Genomic DNA, 11,672 nt, shown 5'->3' on the forward strand with positions numbered 1-11,672 from the left:
CAGGAAAAACCATAGCCTTGCCTAGACAAACCTTTGTTGGCAAAGTAATATCTCTGCTTTTGAATATGCTATCTAGCTTGGTCATAACTTTCCTTCCAAGGAGTAAGCGTCTTATAATTTCACGGCTGCAGTCACCATCCGCAGAGATTTTGGAGCCCAGAAAGATAAAGTCTGCCACTGTTTCCACTGTTTCCCCATCTATTTCCCATGAAGTGATGGGACCAGATGCCATGATCTTTGTTTTCTGAATGTTGACCTTTAAGCCAACTTTTTCTTTTTTTTTTTTTTTTCGTTTTATTTTTTTATTTTTTATTTATTTTTTTTCTAATTTTATTTTATTTTTAAACTTTACATAATTGTATTAGTTTTGCCAAATATCAAAATGAATCTGCCACAGGTATACATGTGTTCCCCATCCTGAACCCTCCTCCCTCCTCCCTCCCCATACCATCCCTCTGGGTCGTCCCAGTGCACTAGCCCCAAGCATCCAGTATCATGCATCGAACCTGGACTGGCAACTCGTTTCTTACATGATATTTTACATGTTTCAATGCCATTCTCCCAAATCTTCCCACCCTCTCCCTCTCCCACAGAGTCCATAGGACTGTTCTATACATATCAGTGTCTCTTTTACTGTCTCGTACACCGGGTTATTGTTACCATCTTTCTAAATTCCATATATATGCGTTAGTATACTGTATTTATGTTTTTCCTTCTGGCTTACTTCACTCCGTATAATAGGCTCCAGTTTCATCCGCCTCATTAGAACTGATTCAAATGTATTCTTTTTAATGGCTGAGTAATACTCCATTGTGTATATGTACCACAGCTGTCTTATCCATTCATCTGCTGATGGACATCTAGGTTGCTTCCATGTCCTGGCTATTATAAACAGTGCTGCGATGAACATTGGGGTACACGTGTCTCTTTCCCTTCTGGTTTCCTCAGTGTGTATGCCCAGCAGTGGGGTTGCTGGATCATAAGGCAGTTCTATTTCCAGTTTTTTAAGGAATCTCCACACTGTTCTCCATAGTGGCTGTACTAGTTTGCATTCCCACCAACAGTGTAAGAGGGTTCCCTTTTCTCCACACCCTCTCCAGCATTTATTATTTGTAGACTTTTGGATCGCAGCCATTCTGACTGGTGTGAAATGGTACCTCATAGTGGTTTTGATTTGCATTTCTCTGATAATGAGTGATGTTGAGCATCTTTTCATGTGTTTGTTAGCCATCTGTATGTCTTCTTTGGAGAAATGTCTATTTAGTTCTTTGGCCCATTTTTGGATTGGGTCATTTATTTTTCTGGAGTTGAGCTGTAGGAGTTGCTTGTATATTTTTGAGATTAGTTGTTTGTCGGTTGCTTCATTTGCTATTATTTTCTCCCATTCTGAAGGCTGTCTTTTCACCTTGCTAATAGTTTCCTTTGATGTGCAGAAGCTTTTAAGGTTAATTAGGTCCCATTTGTTTATTTTTGCTTTTATTTCCAATATTCTGGGAGGTGGGTCATAGAGGATCCTGCTGTGATATATGTCGGAGAGTGTTTTGCCTATGTTCTCCTCTAGGAGTTTTATAGTTTCTGGTCTTACGTTTAGATCTTTAATCCATTTTGAGTTTATTTTGTGTATGGTGTTAGAAAGTGGTCTAGTTTCATTCTTTCACTCTCCACTTTCACTTTCATCAAGAGGCTTTTTAGTTCCTCTTCACTTTCTGCCATAAGGGTGGTGTCATCTGCATATCTGAGGTTGTTGATATTTCTCCCGGCAATCTTGATCCCAGTTTGTGTTTCTTCCACTCCAGCGTTTCTCATTATGTACTCTGCATATAAGTTAAATAAACACGGTGACAATATACAGCCTTGACGAACTCCTTTTCCTATTTGGAACCAGTCTGTTGTTCCATGTCCAGTTCTAACTGTTGCTTCCTGACCTGCATACAAATTTCTCAAGAGGCAGGTCAGGTGGTCTGGTATTCCCATCTCTTTCAGAATTTTCCAAAATATATCAGTCTATAATATATAATAGATCTAAATATAAGAGCTAAAACTCTGAAACTTTTAGAAGAAAACTTGGGAAAAAATTTGTAACCTTAGGTAAGCAATAATTTCTTAGATATGACACAAAAAGCACAAATAATAAAATTTAAAAATGGATAAATTTCAAGTTATCCAAATTAAAAATTTTTGCTTTTCTCAGGGCACCATTTAAAAATTAAAAATTTAATAATTAAAAAGCCATAGACTGAGAGAAATTATTTGTAAGACATATGTTTTATAAAGGAGTTGTATCCAAAATACATAAAGAACTCTTACAACTCAACAACAAAGAGAATTCAACACAAAACATGGGCAAAAGATTTGAATAATCACTTCACTCAAGAAGACGTACAGACTAAATAAACATATGAAAAGATGCCCAGAACCGTTAGTCATATTAGATAAGTGCAAATTAATATCACAATGATATATTGCCACACACTCACTAGAATGGCTAAAGTAGAAAACTGACAATACCAAGTGTTGAAAAGGATTTGAAAAAACTGGAGCCATCACACACTACTTTGGAACAATTTAGCAGTTTCTTTACAGTTACTGTATAGTCGGTCTCTAGGCTACAAGTGCAGAGGAAGCCCTTGAGAAGGAGCAGCCGAGGATGTTGTCTGTGTGGGTCACTGCAGCGGTGGGCCTTGCCCTCCCTTGGCAGACCGAGCTGGTCTCCAAAAATGCTCTGGGATGATCCTTCATTGCTGCAAGGAGCCTTCATGCCTCTCATTCTCATCTTCAGACGACTGGCACTGGTGAGGTGTACTCTCTTCTTGAAGAGCATATTCTTACAGCTGATGCCTCTGCTGATCTTAAAGAGACTGGGTATGTTTTACATATTGGTGATGATACTGCCCATGTACGTGGACTAAGAAATGTTCAAGCAAAAGAAATGGTAGGGTTTTATTCAGGTTAAAGGGTATGTCTCTGAACTTAGAAGCTAATAATATTGGTGGTGTTGTGTTTGGAAATGATAAACTAATAAAGGAATGAGTTACTGTGATGAGAACTGGAGCTATTGTAGATGTTCCAGTTGGTGAGGAGCTGTTGGATCCTGTAGTAGATGCCCTTGGTAATGCCATTGATGGAAGGGGTCCAGTTGGTTCCAAGGTCCAAAGGCAAATTGGCCTGAAAGCCCCTAGGATCATTCTTCAAATCTCTGTGTGGGAACCAATGCAAACTGGCATCAAGGCTGTGGACAGCTTGGTGCTGATTGGTTGTGGTCGACATGAGCTGATTATTTGTGACCGACAGACTGGCAAACGTCATTGCTATTGATACAATCATTAACTAGAAACGATTCAACAATGGAAATAATGAAAAGAAGAAGCTATACTGCATCTACGTTGCCATTGGTCAAAAGAGATCTACTGTTGCCCAATTAATAAAGACACTTACTTAAAAAAAAAAAGAAATAAGCAAAGGATTTGAATAGAAACTTTACCAAAGAAGAAATATAACAAATAAGCAAAATAAACAGAATTTTCTGGGATTGAAGAAATAAAAATGAAAATAGTCAAAAAAAATAAATAAATAAAGACACTTACAGATGCATATACCATGAAGTACACCGTTGTGGTGTCAGCTACTGCTTCAGATGCTGCCCACTTCAGTACCTGGTTTCTTATTTTGTATGTCCCATGGGATAATATTTTAGGGATAATGGCAAACATGATTTGATCACTTATGATGACTTATAGGCTGTTGCTTATTATCGATGTCTCTGCTGTTCTGCTGACCCACTGGTCATGAGGCCTATCCTGGTGATGTCTTCTACCTATACTCCAGTCTGCTAGAGAGCAGCTGAAATGAATGATGTTTTTGGTGGCTGCTCCTTGACCGCTTTACCAGTCACAGAAACACAAACTGGTGATGTGTCTGCTTACATTCCAAGGAATATCATTTTCATCACTGATGGACAGATCTTGGAAACAGAATTATTCTAGAAAGGTATCCATCCTGCCATTAATGCTGGTTTGTCTATATCCTGCATCAGATCTGATGCACAAACCAGGGCCTTGAAATAGGTGGCAGGTACTGTGAAACTGGTTTCATCCTCCTCAAACTCACTATAATAATGATCTTCTTGCTGATAGCTCTCAAATGTCTATCTCCAGCCCAGGCTGCATCCTTGAGCTCCAGATCTGTATGTACAACTGTCAACTTGACATTTCCATATCTCTTCTTAAAGTTATCTCAAACTTTGCTTGCTCCAGATTCTGAATGTGTGAGTTCTTACTGCCCCATCTGAAAAAGGAGAAAAATAGAAGGAAGGAAAGAATAACACTGTAATCCATGCAGTTGTATAACCTGGAAATCTAAGTCATCATTGTTCATTGTCTCCTCTCTCCTCCAACCCCCATCTGAGCTCGGAATAAATAAGAGTGAGGAAAATAGAAATCAATGTGTCAGCTTTCCTACTGATGAAGGCCAGACTGAAGAATATGGTATAAATGTGTGGCAAAAATGAGTTTCCAAACCCCAGCTTTAGGAAGATTTACCTACCCTGTCCCTGATAGCACCAGACTCCTGGAGCCCTCTCCTTAGAAGGACAGGCTCTTTATAAAAAAAACTTGCCCCTCTGCAGACCAAGAGCCCATGCTCCCTGCAGGCAGTCCAGGCTTAAAGAAGAAAGAGGAAAGGCTGAAACTTGCAAGCCCAGTTACTCACCCAAGCTCATCAATCATGTGAAAGGAGTATGAGATGAGGCAAGAAGAAGCCAGGAAATTTTAAGGAAAATATCTTTTCGTGGAAACCAGAAGAGTAGGGAGGCATCACTCTCCTCATACATTGCAGTATCAAAGCCTATTGATTTCATGTCCAAAATATCTCTGACAGCATTACCTTCTCTCCATTTCTATTACCACCTCCCTGATTCAAGCTAATCTCTCAGCTAGATCTCTGCAATAGCCTTCTTACCATTTTAACTACTGGAAAAAACTGTTCTCACCTCTTTCCTATCTGTTCTCCACACATTACCCAAAGTGATTTTCACAAGGCAAATCTGTTCGTATTTTTTTCTTCCCATCCTTTCTCCTTTCCCCCTTATCCATGGTTCTTGGACCTAGAGTAGGGGATTGAGAAGATTTCAATGGGGATGCGACTTCTAAATGAGACCATAAGAATGACTGAGTATAGTTAGATGAAAAAAAACAGGGAGCAAAGCACTGCAGGCCCAGGGAACAACAAATAGGAAAATGTAAAAGGTAAGCAATAGCCTGGATAGAGTGTCCCGGCAAAAGAAAATTTCAGAATGACTGGAAATAGGAGAGTGATAAGCAGACAGCTTGGTAAAGAGTTTGGAATTTTTCCCAAGGGCAGTGGGAAGGCTTTGAGGGGTTTAAATAAGGTAACGACATAGATGGATTTGCATTTTCTGGCTGCTCTGTGGATACTGGATTAGGTGGGAAAGCAGTAGATGAAATGTGGGGAGACAATATGAAAGGCATGCTTTCTGGTGGTGTCAATGAGGATAGTGAAACAGATAGCCATATATATCTGAGAGGTAGAGAGAATAGACTTGGTGATACGATGATTGAGGGAGAGGGTAGAGTCAGGAATGACTGCCAGGTTTTTCATTTGTAGAGCACTTGAGAGGATGAGAGTACATTTACTGGGAAAGGGTGCATTGGAAGGGGCTTTGGTAAGGAGACAAGCTGGTTTTGGACATTCTAATTTTGAGGTGTTCTGAAGACAACCAAGTGAAGATATTCACTAAATAACTGCAAATATGAGTAAGTTGGAAATAAGAGGAGTTTGTAAGAGAGAGCTGACATGGATATAAAAATTGAGGAGTTATAATTTAGATAGCAATTCAAACCCCAATAAAATTATTGATGATGAATGAGATGCTTAAGGAGAGCAGATGAATCGAGAAAAGCATCTTAGACAATCTTGAGGAACTCCAGCAAAGTTGGAGTTTGACCAACCAAAGGAGAAAGACCCCACAAAGGAGACTGAGATGGACCTACCAGAGACACTGCAGAAAAACCAGGAGTGTGCAGTGCCACAGAAGTCAAGGGAACTCTGTTTTTAAGATGAAGTACCCTCTTATACTAATGGTCCAATTTCTACCATCTACATCTCAGTTTCTAGAAAGAAACAGATCTAAAATATTTTCATACACTGAGGCTTTTGTGTTCCATCTTCCTGGAATGTTCTTTTTCTGCTTTTGGAAAAAGAAAAAAAAAGTTTTGTGTTTTTTTAAACTTTTTTTTTTAAGCTTGTTTTTTTATTATTGTTTCTTAGGGCACCTTTCACAATTTACTAGTCAGTTGCTTCTTTGTTTCATCATGACCAGCACAATACCTGGCACACAGTGGGAGTTCAATGAATGTTAGTTGAATGAATGAATGACTGAATCAATCATATAAATATTATTAAGGATTTCTATCACTTATTGAATATTTACTATTTCTGGACACTTGTGCTAGTGCTTGATTTATAATAACTCTTTTAAGCCTTACAAAAACCCTATGAAGGTGCATGATTATCTCCATTTCATAGACGACAAAGCTGAGGGTAAGAGAGAGAAGTAACTTCTTCAAAGTCACATAGTTCTTAAGTTGCCGAGCTGCAATTCACAAACAAGCCTGCCTGATTCCAAAGTCCATTCTTTTAACTGCCATCTCTCCCTAGAGAAGTAAACATTCACATTTTACAGACATCTGTGGAGGAGACATTTTTCAACTGGCAGCTTTCCCAGTTCATCTCAAATCATAGCACATAATCAACAGCCTGCTCTTGTTCCAAGAATGCTTTATTTTGAGCCCCTACTGAGTCGCCCTCCCTACCTGAAAAACAGTAAGATTTTCTTTCATTCCCTCACCTAAAGCTGCCTGCTTGATTAAACCCTGGCTTCCTAAGCAGGAGGTCTCTCTTGGGATCAATAACCTACTTCTCTTTTCCCCTTCTTTACAGTTCTTATCCTACTTGATTCATAGGAATATCTAAGCATCCTTAGCTTGAAGTGCCCAGAGTGGTTTCCTACATAGCAACTCCTAGTTTTGGACTGTAGTCAACATACTGGAATGTGAGCTTTATGAGGGCAGGGACCTTGTCAATCTTGTTCATAGAATTGTGCCCAGTGTCATGAACAAGCGTGATTTCCAGCATCCAGTGGGAACATGATAGATAAAAGTTGACTGAATCAATCTGATGGTGGTATAGTCCCAAACCTGGCTTTCACAGCAAGATAGACATGCTGTGCTCTGGCGCTTTACAGAGGGTAAAATTACAAACTCATGGATGCCAAGTACCTATCAAAAGCTCAACTGAGAAAAACCGTTTTCATGAAGATTTGCCTGAAGGCTCTGCTGGTCAATGCTTTTAGATACAAAAGGAATCCGTGAGGGGAGACAGAGTGAGTTGGCTTTGGGAGGAGGGGAAATTCTTCACAAGTCATCGTAGAAAATTCACAAAGTAATCTGTTTTAAGAATGAATTAAAGTTATTTATATAAGTATTCTCTGATTATTTATCTAAATAATAATGATGGGGAGCACACATAGTAAGTAATAAGCTCTAGGAATTTCCTGTCTTAACTGTTAGGGCTTCAAAAAGCTGGGGGAAATTATGAATTCCAAAACAAATCTTCATTGCAGGGAAGAGGCTTGATCAAATTACAATAAATTCATGGATCTTCTCTTATTTTCAGTGCACATTTCAGCAGTTTCTTCTGGCAAGATGCTTGCAGGCAAAATATTAATAGTTAGCTAGATGTAACCTTTACCCTCATTATGAAGACTGACCATTCTGGAATCGCCAGTCAGATTCTTTATCACAGATGACTATGTGGAGAATAAAATGCATTGACCTGTGATTTGTGGAAATATATTGCACATGATTAGTTTTCCTATAAAAAATCTCATTTCCCATCAGATAGAGAGATTAATACTTTATCTCTTAATGGATCTTACAGGCAGAGTCCCCTTTTTCCATTATGTTACTTACAAAAATTTCATTGTCACAAGAAGTCTTCCCTCGGGGGCTATTACAAGACCATTTTGTTTTTCTGCACAATTCAAAATTTGTTGCTTTTTTGGTACTAGTGCTTATTTGCAACATTTTTTTCTTATTAGTCAGGTTGGCTATCACTGCTCTTTTCCAAAGCCTACTGCCAAGCTCATCAATTTCTATTCCCAACCCTTAGGGATACGTTTTTCCCCTTTTCACTAAAAGAAACATCCATTATGCATTTGTGCATATTTTTTATTTAAAATTTTTGGATCACAACAACAGTAGAGGACAGAACACACATATATCTTTTTTATACCCCTTTCTCCCCCTTATCATTGCTGTTTAGCTGTGTCTCCTGGTAGTGTCCTCACTGATTGAGTATTGACAATCATCTTTTGACATCGTATACTGGCTTCTGGCCCCAAATTGTAATCTCATATGGAATTTCTTACTATTCAAAACAGACTTAACAAAAGTAGGAAAAAAAAAACCTCTTACTTTTCTATCTTCCCTTAAAGCATACATAATGTGATTCCTAACTCAACATTCCTTATATATAAATACACATATGTGTATTTAACAGTTTTGCATCTGGTAGCTCTCTTTTAAGAGGTTAAATAAATAAATGTTACTTCCATTTGATGCAGTAGTGCTACATTCTTTACTATGTAAAGATTTCTTGTGTGTGTTAGTCACTCAGTCATGTTTGACTCTTTGTAACTCCTTGGACTGGAGCCTACCAGGCTCTTCTGTCCATAGAATTCTCCAGGCAAGAATACTGGAGTGGGTTGCCATTCCCTTCTTCAGAGGATCTTCCCAACCCAGGGATCGAACCCGGGTCTCCTGCATTGCAGGCAGATTCTTTACCACCAGGGAAAAGAATAATAGGTATGAACATAAATATCTCGTGCTGCTGCTGCTAAATCACTTCAGTCGTGTCCAACTCTTTGCGAGTCTATGAACTGTAGCCCACCAGGCTCTGCTGTCCATGGGATTCTCCAGGCAAGAATGCTGGAGTGGATTGCCATGCCCGCCTTCTGGGGATCTTTCCAACCCAGGGACTGAACCTGCATCTCTTATATCTCCTGCATTGGCAGCAGTTTCTTTACCACAAGTGCCACCTGGGAAGCCAAGTACTAGGTGCTGTGTGCATTTCCTTGGGTTTGGCCCTTGGGTCTCTAGCTATAGATCCTAGAAATTCAGTGTTGGCTTTAACAGTCCACAATACATTCTCAAAAGGAAGAACATAACATGGGTCCTATAGATCCTAGTTATAAATCCTAGGAATTCAGTGAGCTTTCTCAGCTCACAATATATTCTCAAAAGGAGGAACATAGCATGGCTCCAGTAAAATGGGTCCAGAAAATGGAACATTCAATGGAGCCATCTTGATGATAGGTGGCCAAATGATCTGTATAAGTTCCAGGTGTGACCTATAATTGGGACGAGTCTGGTGCCCTGACGTCTGCAGGGTGGAGTTTGGAAGTACAAGTTGCTTATTTAGGCATGGAAGCCTGAAAACAGGGACCATATACATTTAGACTACTGTGTATTCAGTGTCTTAGCACCTCACACCTGAGTCAAAGGGGCTCAAGAGTTATTTATTGGATAAATGAATGAATAAATGAAAAAATGTTTTGGCATGTATGGCAAAATGGTGAAGCAGTTGCTATAGAAATCTGAGCACTCAAAAGATTAAAGAAGTTTCTGGAACATAAGTGTTCAAAGAAGTGAAAGGCCTGACTCTTCCTTCATTTGTACTGCTGACATGTGCTGGAGACAATTACATAATGATACAGAAATGGTGTCACTACAGATTCTTGGCTTCCAGTATCAAGAAAAAATCCCAATACTGCCCAAATGCAAAGGGTCTGGATGATCCACTTTTCACAGAAGCTGCTTCAAAATTGCTCCACTATCTGCAAGCCTTCTGTTTACCTCCTTCAGATCACTTTGTACAGAAAGAATGCTGCCAGTTTTATGGAGAAAATGGATAGCACCTAAGCAAAAGAAATAATTTCATCTGCCTGACCTCACAAGTAGAAACATGTCAAATAGAAGTGTTATTTCTCCCCGTCCAAGCCTAATTCGAGTACCCTCCATTCTACCCCTTCAGGGGGCTCACTATTTCCATTATTGTTCTCTTTTACAAATTTTTAAATGAGTCTTATTGAAACCCTTTTTTTGAAACAATAAACTGTATGTATTGGGTTGGCCATAAAGTTTCTTTGGAAGACATCCCTGATGGTCCAGTGGTTGGGAGTCTGCCTCTCAATGCAGGGGACGTAGGTTCAATCCTTAGTCAGGGAACTAAGATCCTGCAGGCTGCAGAGCAGCTGGGCCCCTGCACCACAACTAGAAAGTCTGCATGCCACAATTAAGTCCTGATGCAGCCAGGTAATTAATTAATTAAAAACAAGCAAAAACAATCCTTCCATTTTTAAAGTAAAAATAAAAGACAACGTTTTTCATTTTCAGAAAAAATGTTATTGAACACTGTCATTTGTTCAACATTATTGAACAAAACAATTCACTGTTTTGTTCCACTACTTTCTGCCATTTTTCAGTCAAATTCGTAAGTTCATCTTCGTGAAACTTTTTATCTTTTTGAGCAAAGAACAGTTCCAAAGTACCTTTTACAGTTTTCCAGGGAATTGAAGTTTTCTCTATTAAGAGAATTTTATAAAGACTAAAATAAATGGACATTTGAAGGTACAATGTCTGGTGAATGGCGGGTCAACCAGAACTTCCCGGCCAAGCTGTTTTCACCTGGTCATCAGAGAACCATGCGGTCTTATATTCTACTGACGGAAGATAATGCATTTTCTGTTGACTAATTCCAGATGCTTTTCATCTAGTGCTGCCTTTAGCTGATCTAACTGGGAGCAGTACTTGTTGGAGTTAATCATTCGATTTTCCAGAAGGAGCTTGTAATAGAAGACTCCCTTCCAATCCTACCACATATCCTTCTTTGGATGAAGACTGGCCTTTGGTGCGATTGCTGGTGGTTCATTTAGCTTGCCCCAAGATCTCTTCTATTCCATATTATTATACAGTATCAACTTTTCATCGCCTGGCATGATTTGTTTTAAACACAGCACATTTTCTTTACATTTAAATAGAGAATCACATGAGGAAATATGGCCAAAAAGGTTTTTTTTGCTCAATTTACGTGGAATGAAAACATCAAAATGATTAACATAACCAAGCTGGTGCAAATACAGTGCTAGATTTAGATATTGTGAGCATGTTGGCTATCTCCTGCATGGTACACTATTTTTTCAGTTAATATCTCGATTTGATCACTATCAGTCTCAGCTTGTCTACTCGACTGTGGAGCATCATCCAGCAAGAAGTCTCCAGCATGAAACTTCACAAACTACTTTTGACACATTCAATCAGTCACAGCACCTTCTCAATGCATAAATCCATTTTTTTTTTTTGTATTTCAGTTTCACTTTTATCTTTCTTGAAATAATAAAGCATAATATGCCAAAATGTTACTTTATTCTTCCATCTTCAATGTTAAAATGGCTACACAAAAATTCACCAGTTTTGATAAGTACTTTTTAAATGCACACTGATATGACAGCTGTCACAATACAATCTAACAGAATTGTTTCAAATGAAGTCATCTTATAGAGCCATCTTATGGAAAAACTGAATGAACCTTTTGGA

General features: G+C 38.8%; 1 pseudogene; it reads left to right on the forward strand.

Moving 5' to 3' along the window:
* Positions 1-2,647: 2,647 nt before the first annotated feature.
* Positions 2,648-4,112, forward strand: LOC113890322 (annotated as a pseudogene).
* The last annotated feature ends 7,560 nt before the right edge of the window (positions 4,113-11,672 follow it).

Source organism: Bos indicus x Bos taurus, chromosome 3, assembly GCF_003369695.1.
Source record: "Bos indicus x Bos taurus breed Angus x Brahman F1 hybrid chromosome 3, Bos_hybrid_MaternalHap_v2.0, whole genome shotgun sequence".
Lineage (NCBI taxonomy): Eukaryota > Metazoa > Chordata > Mammalia > Artiodactyla > Bovidae > Bos > Bos indicus x Bos taurus.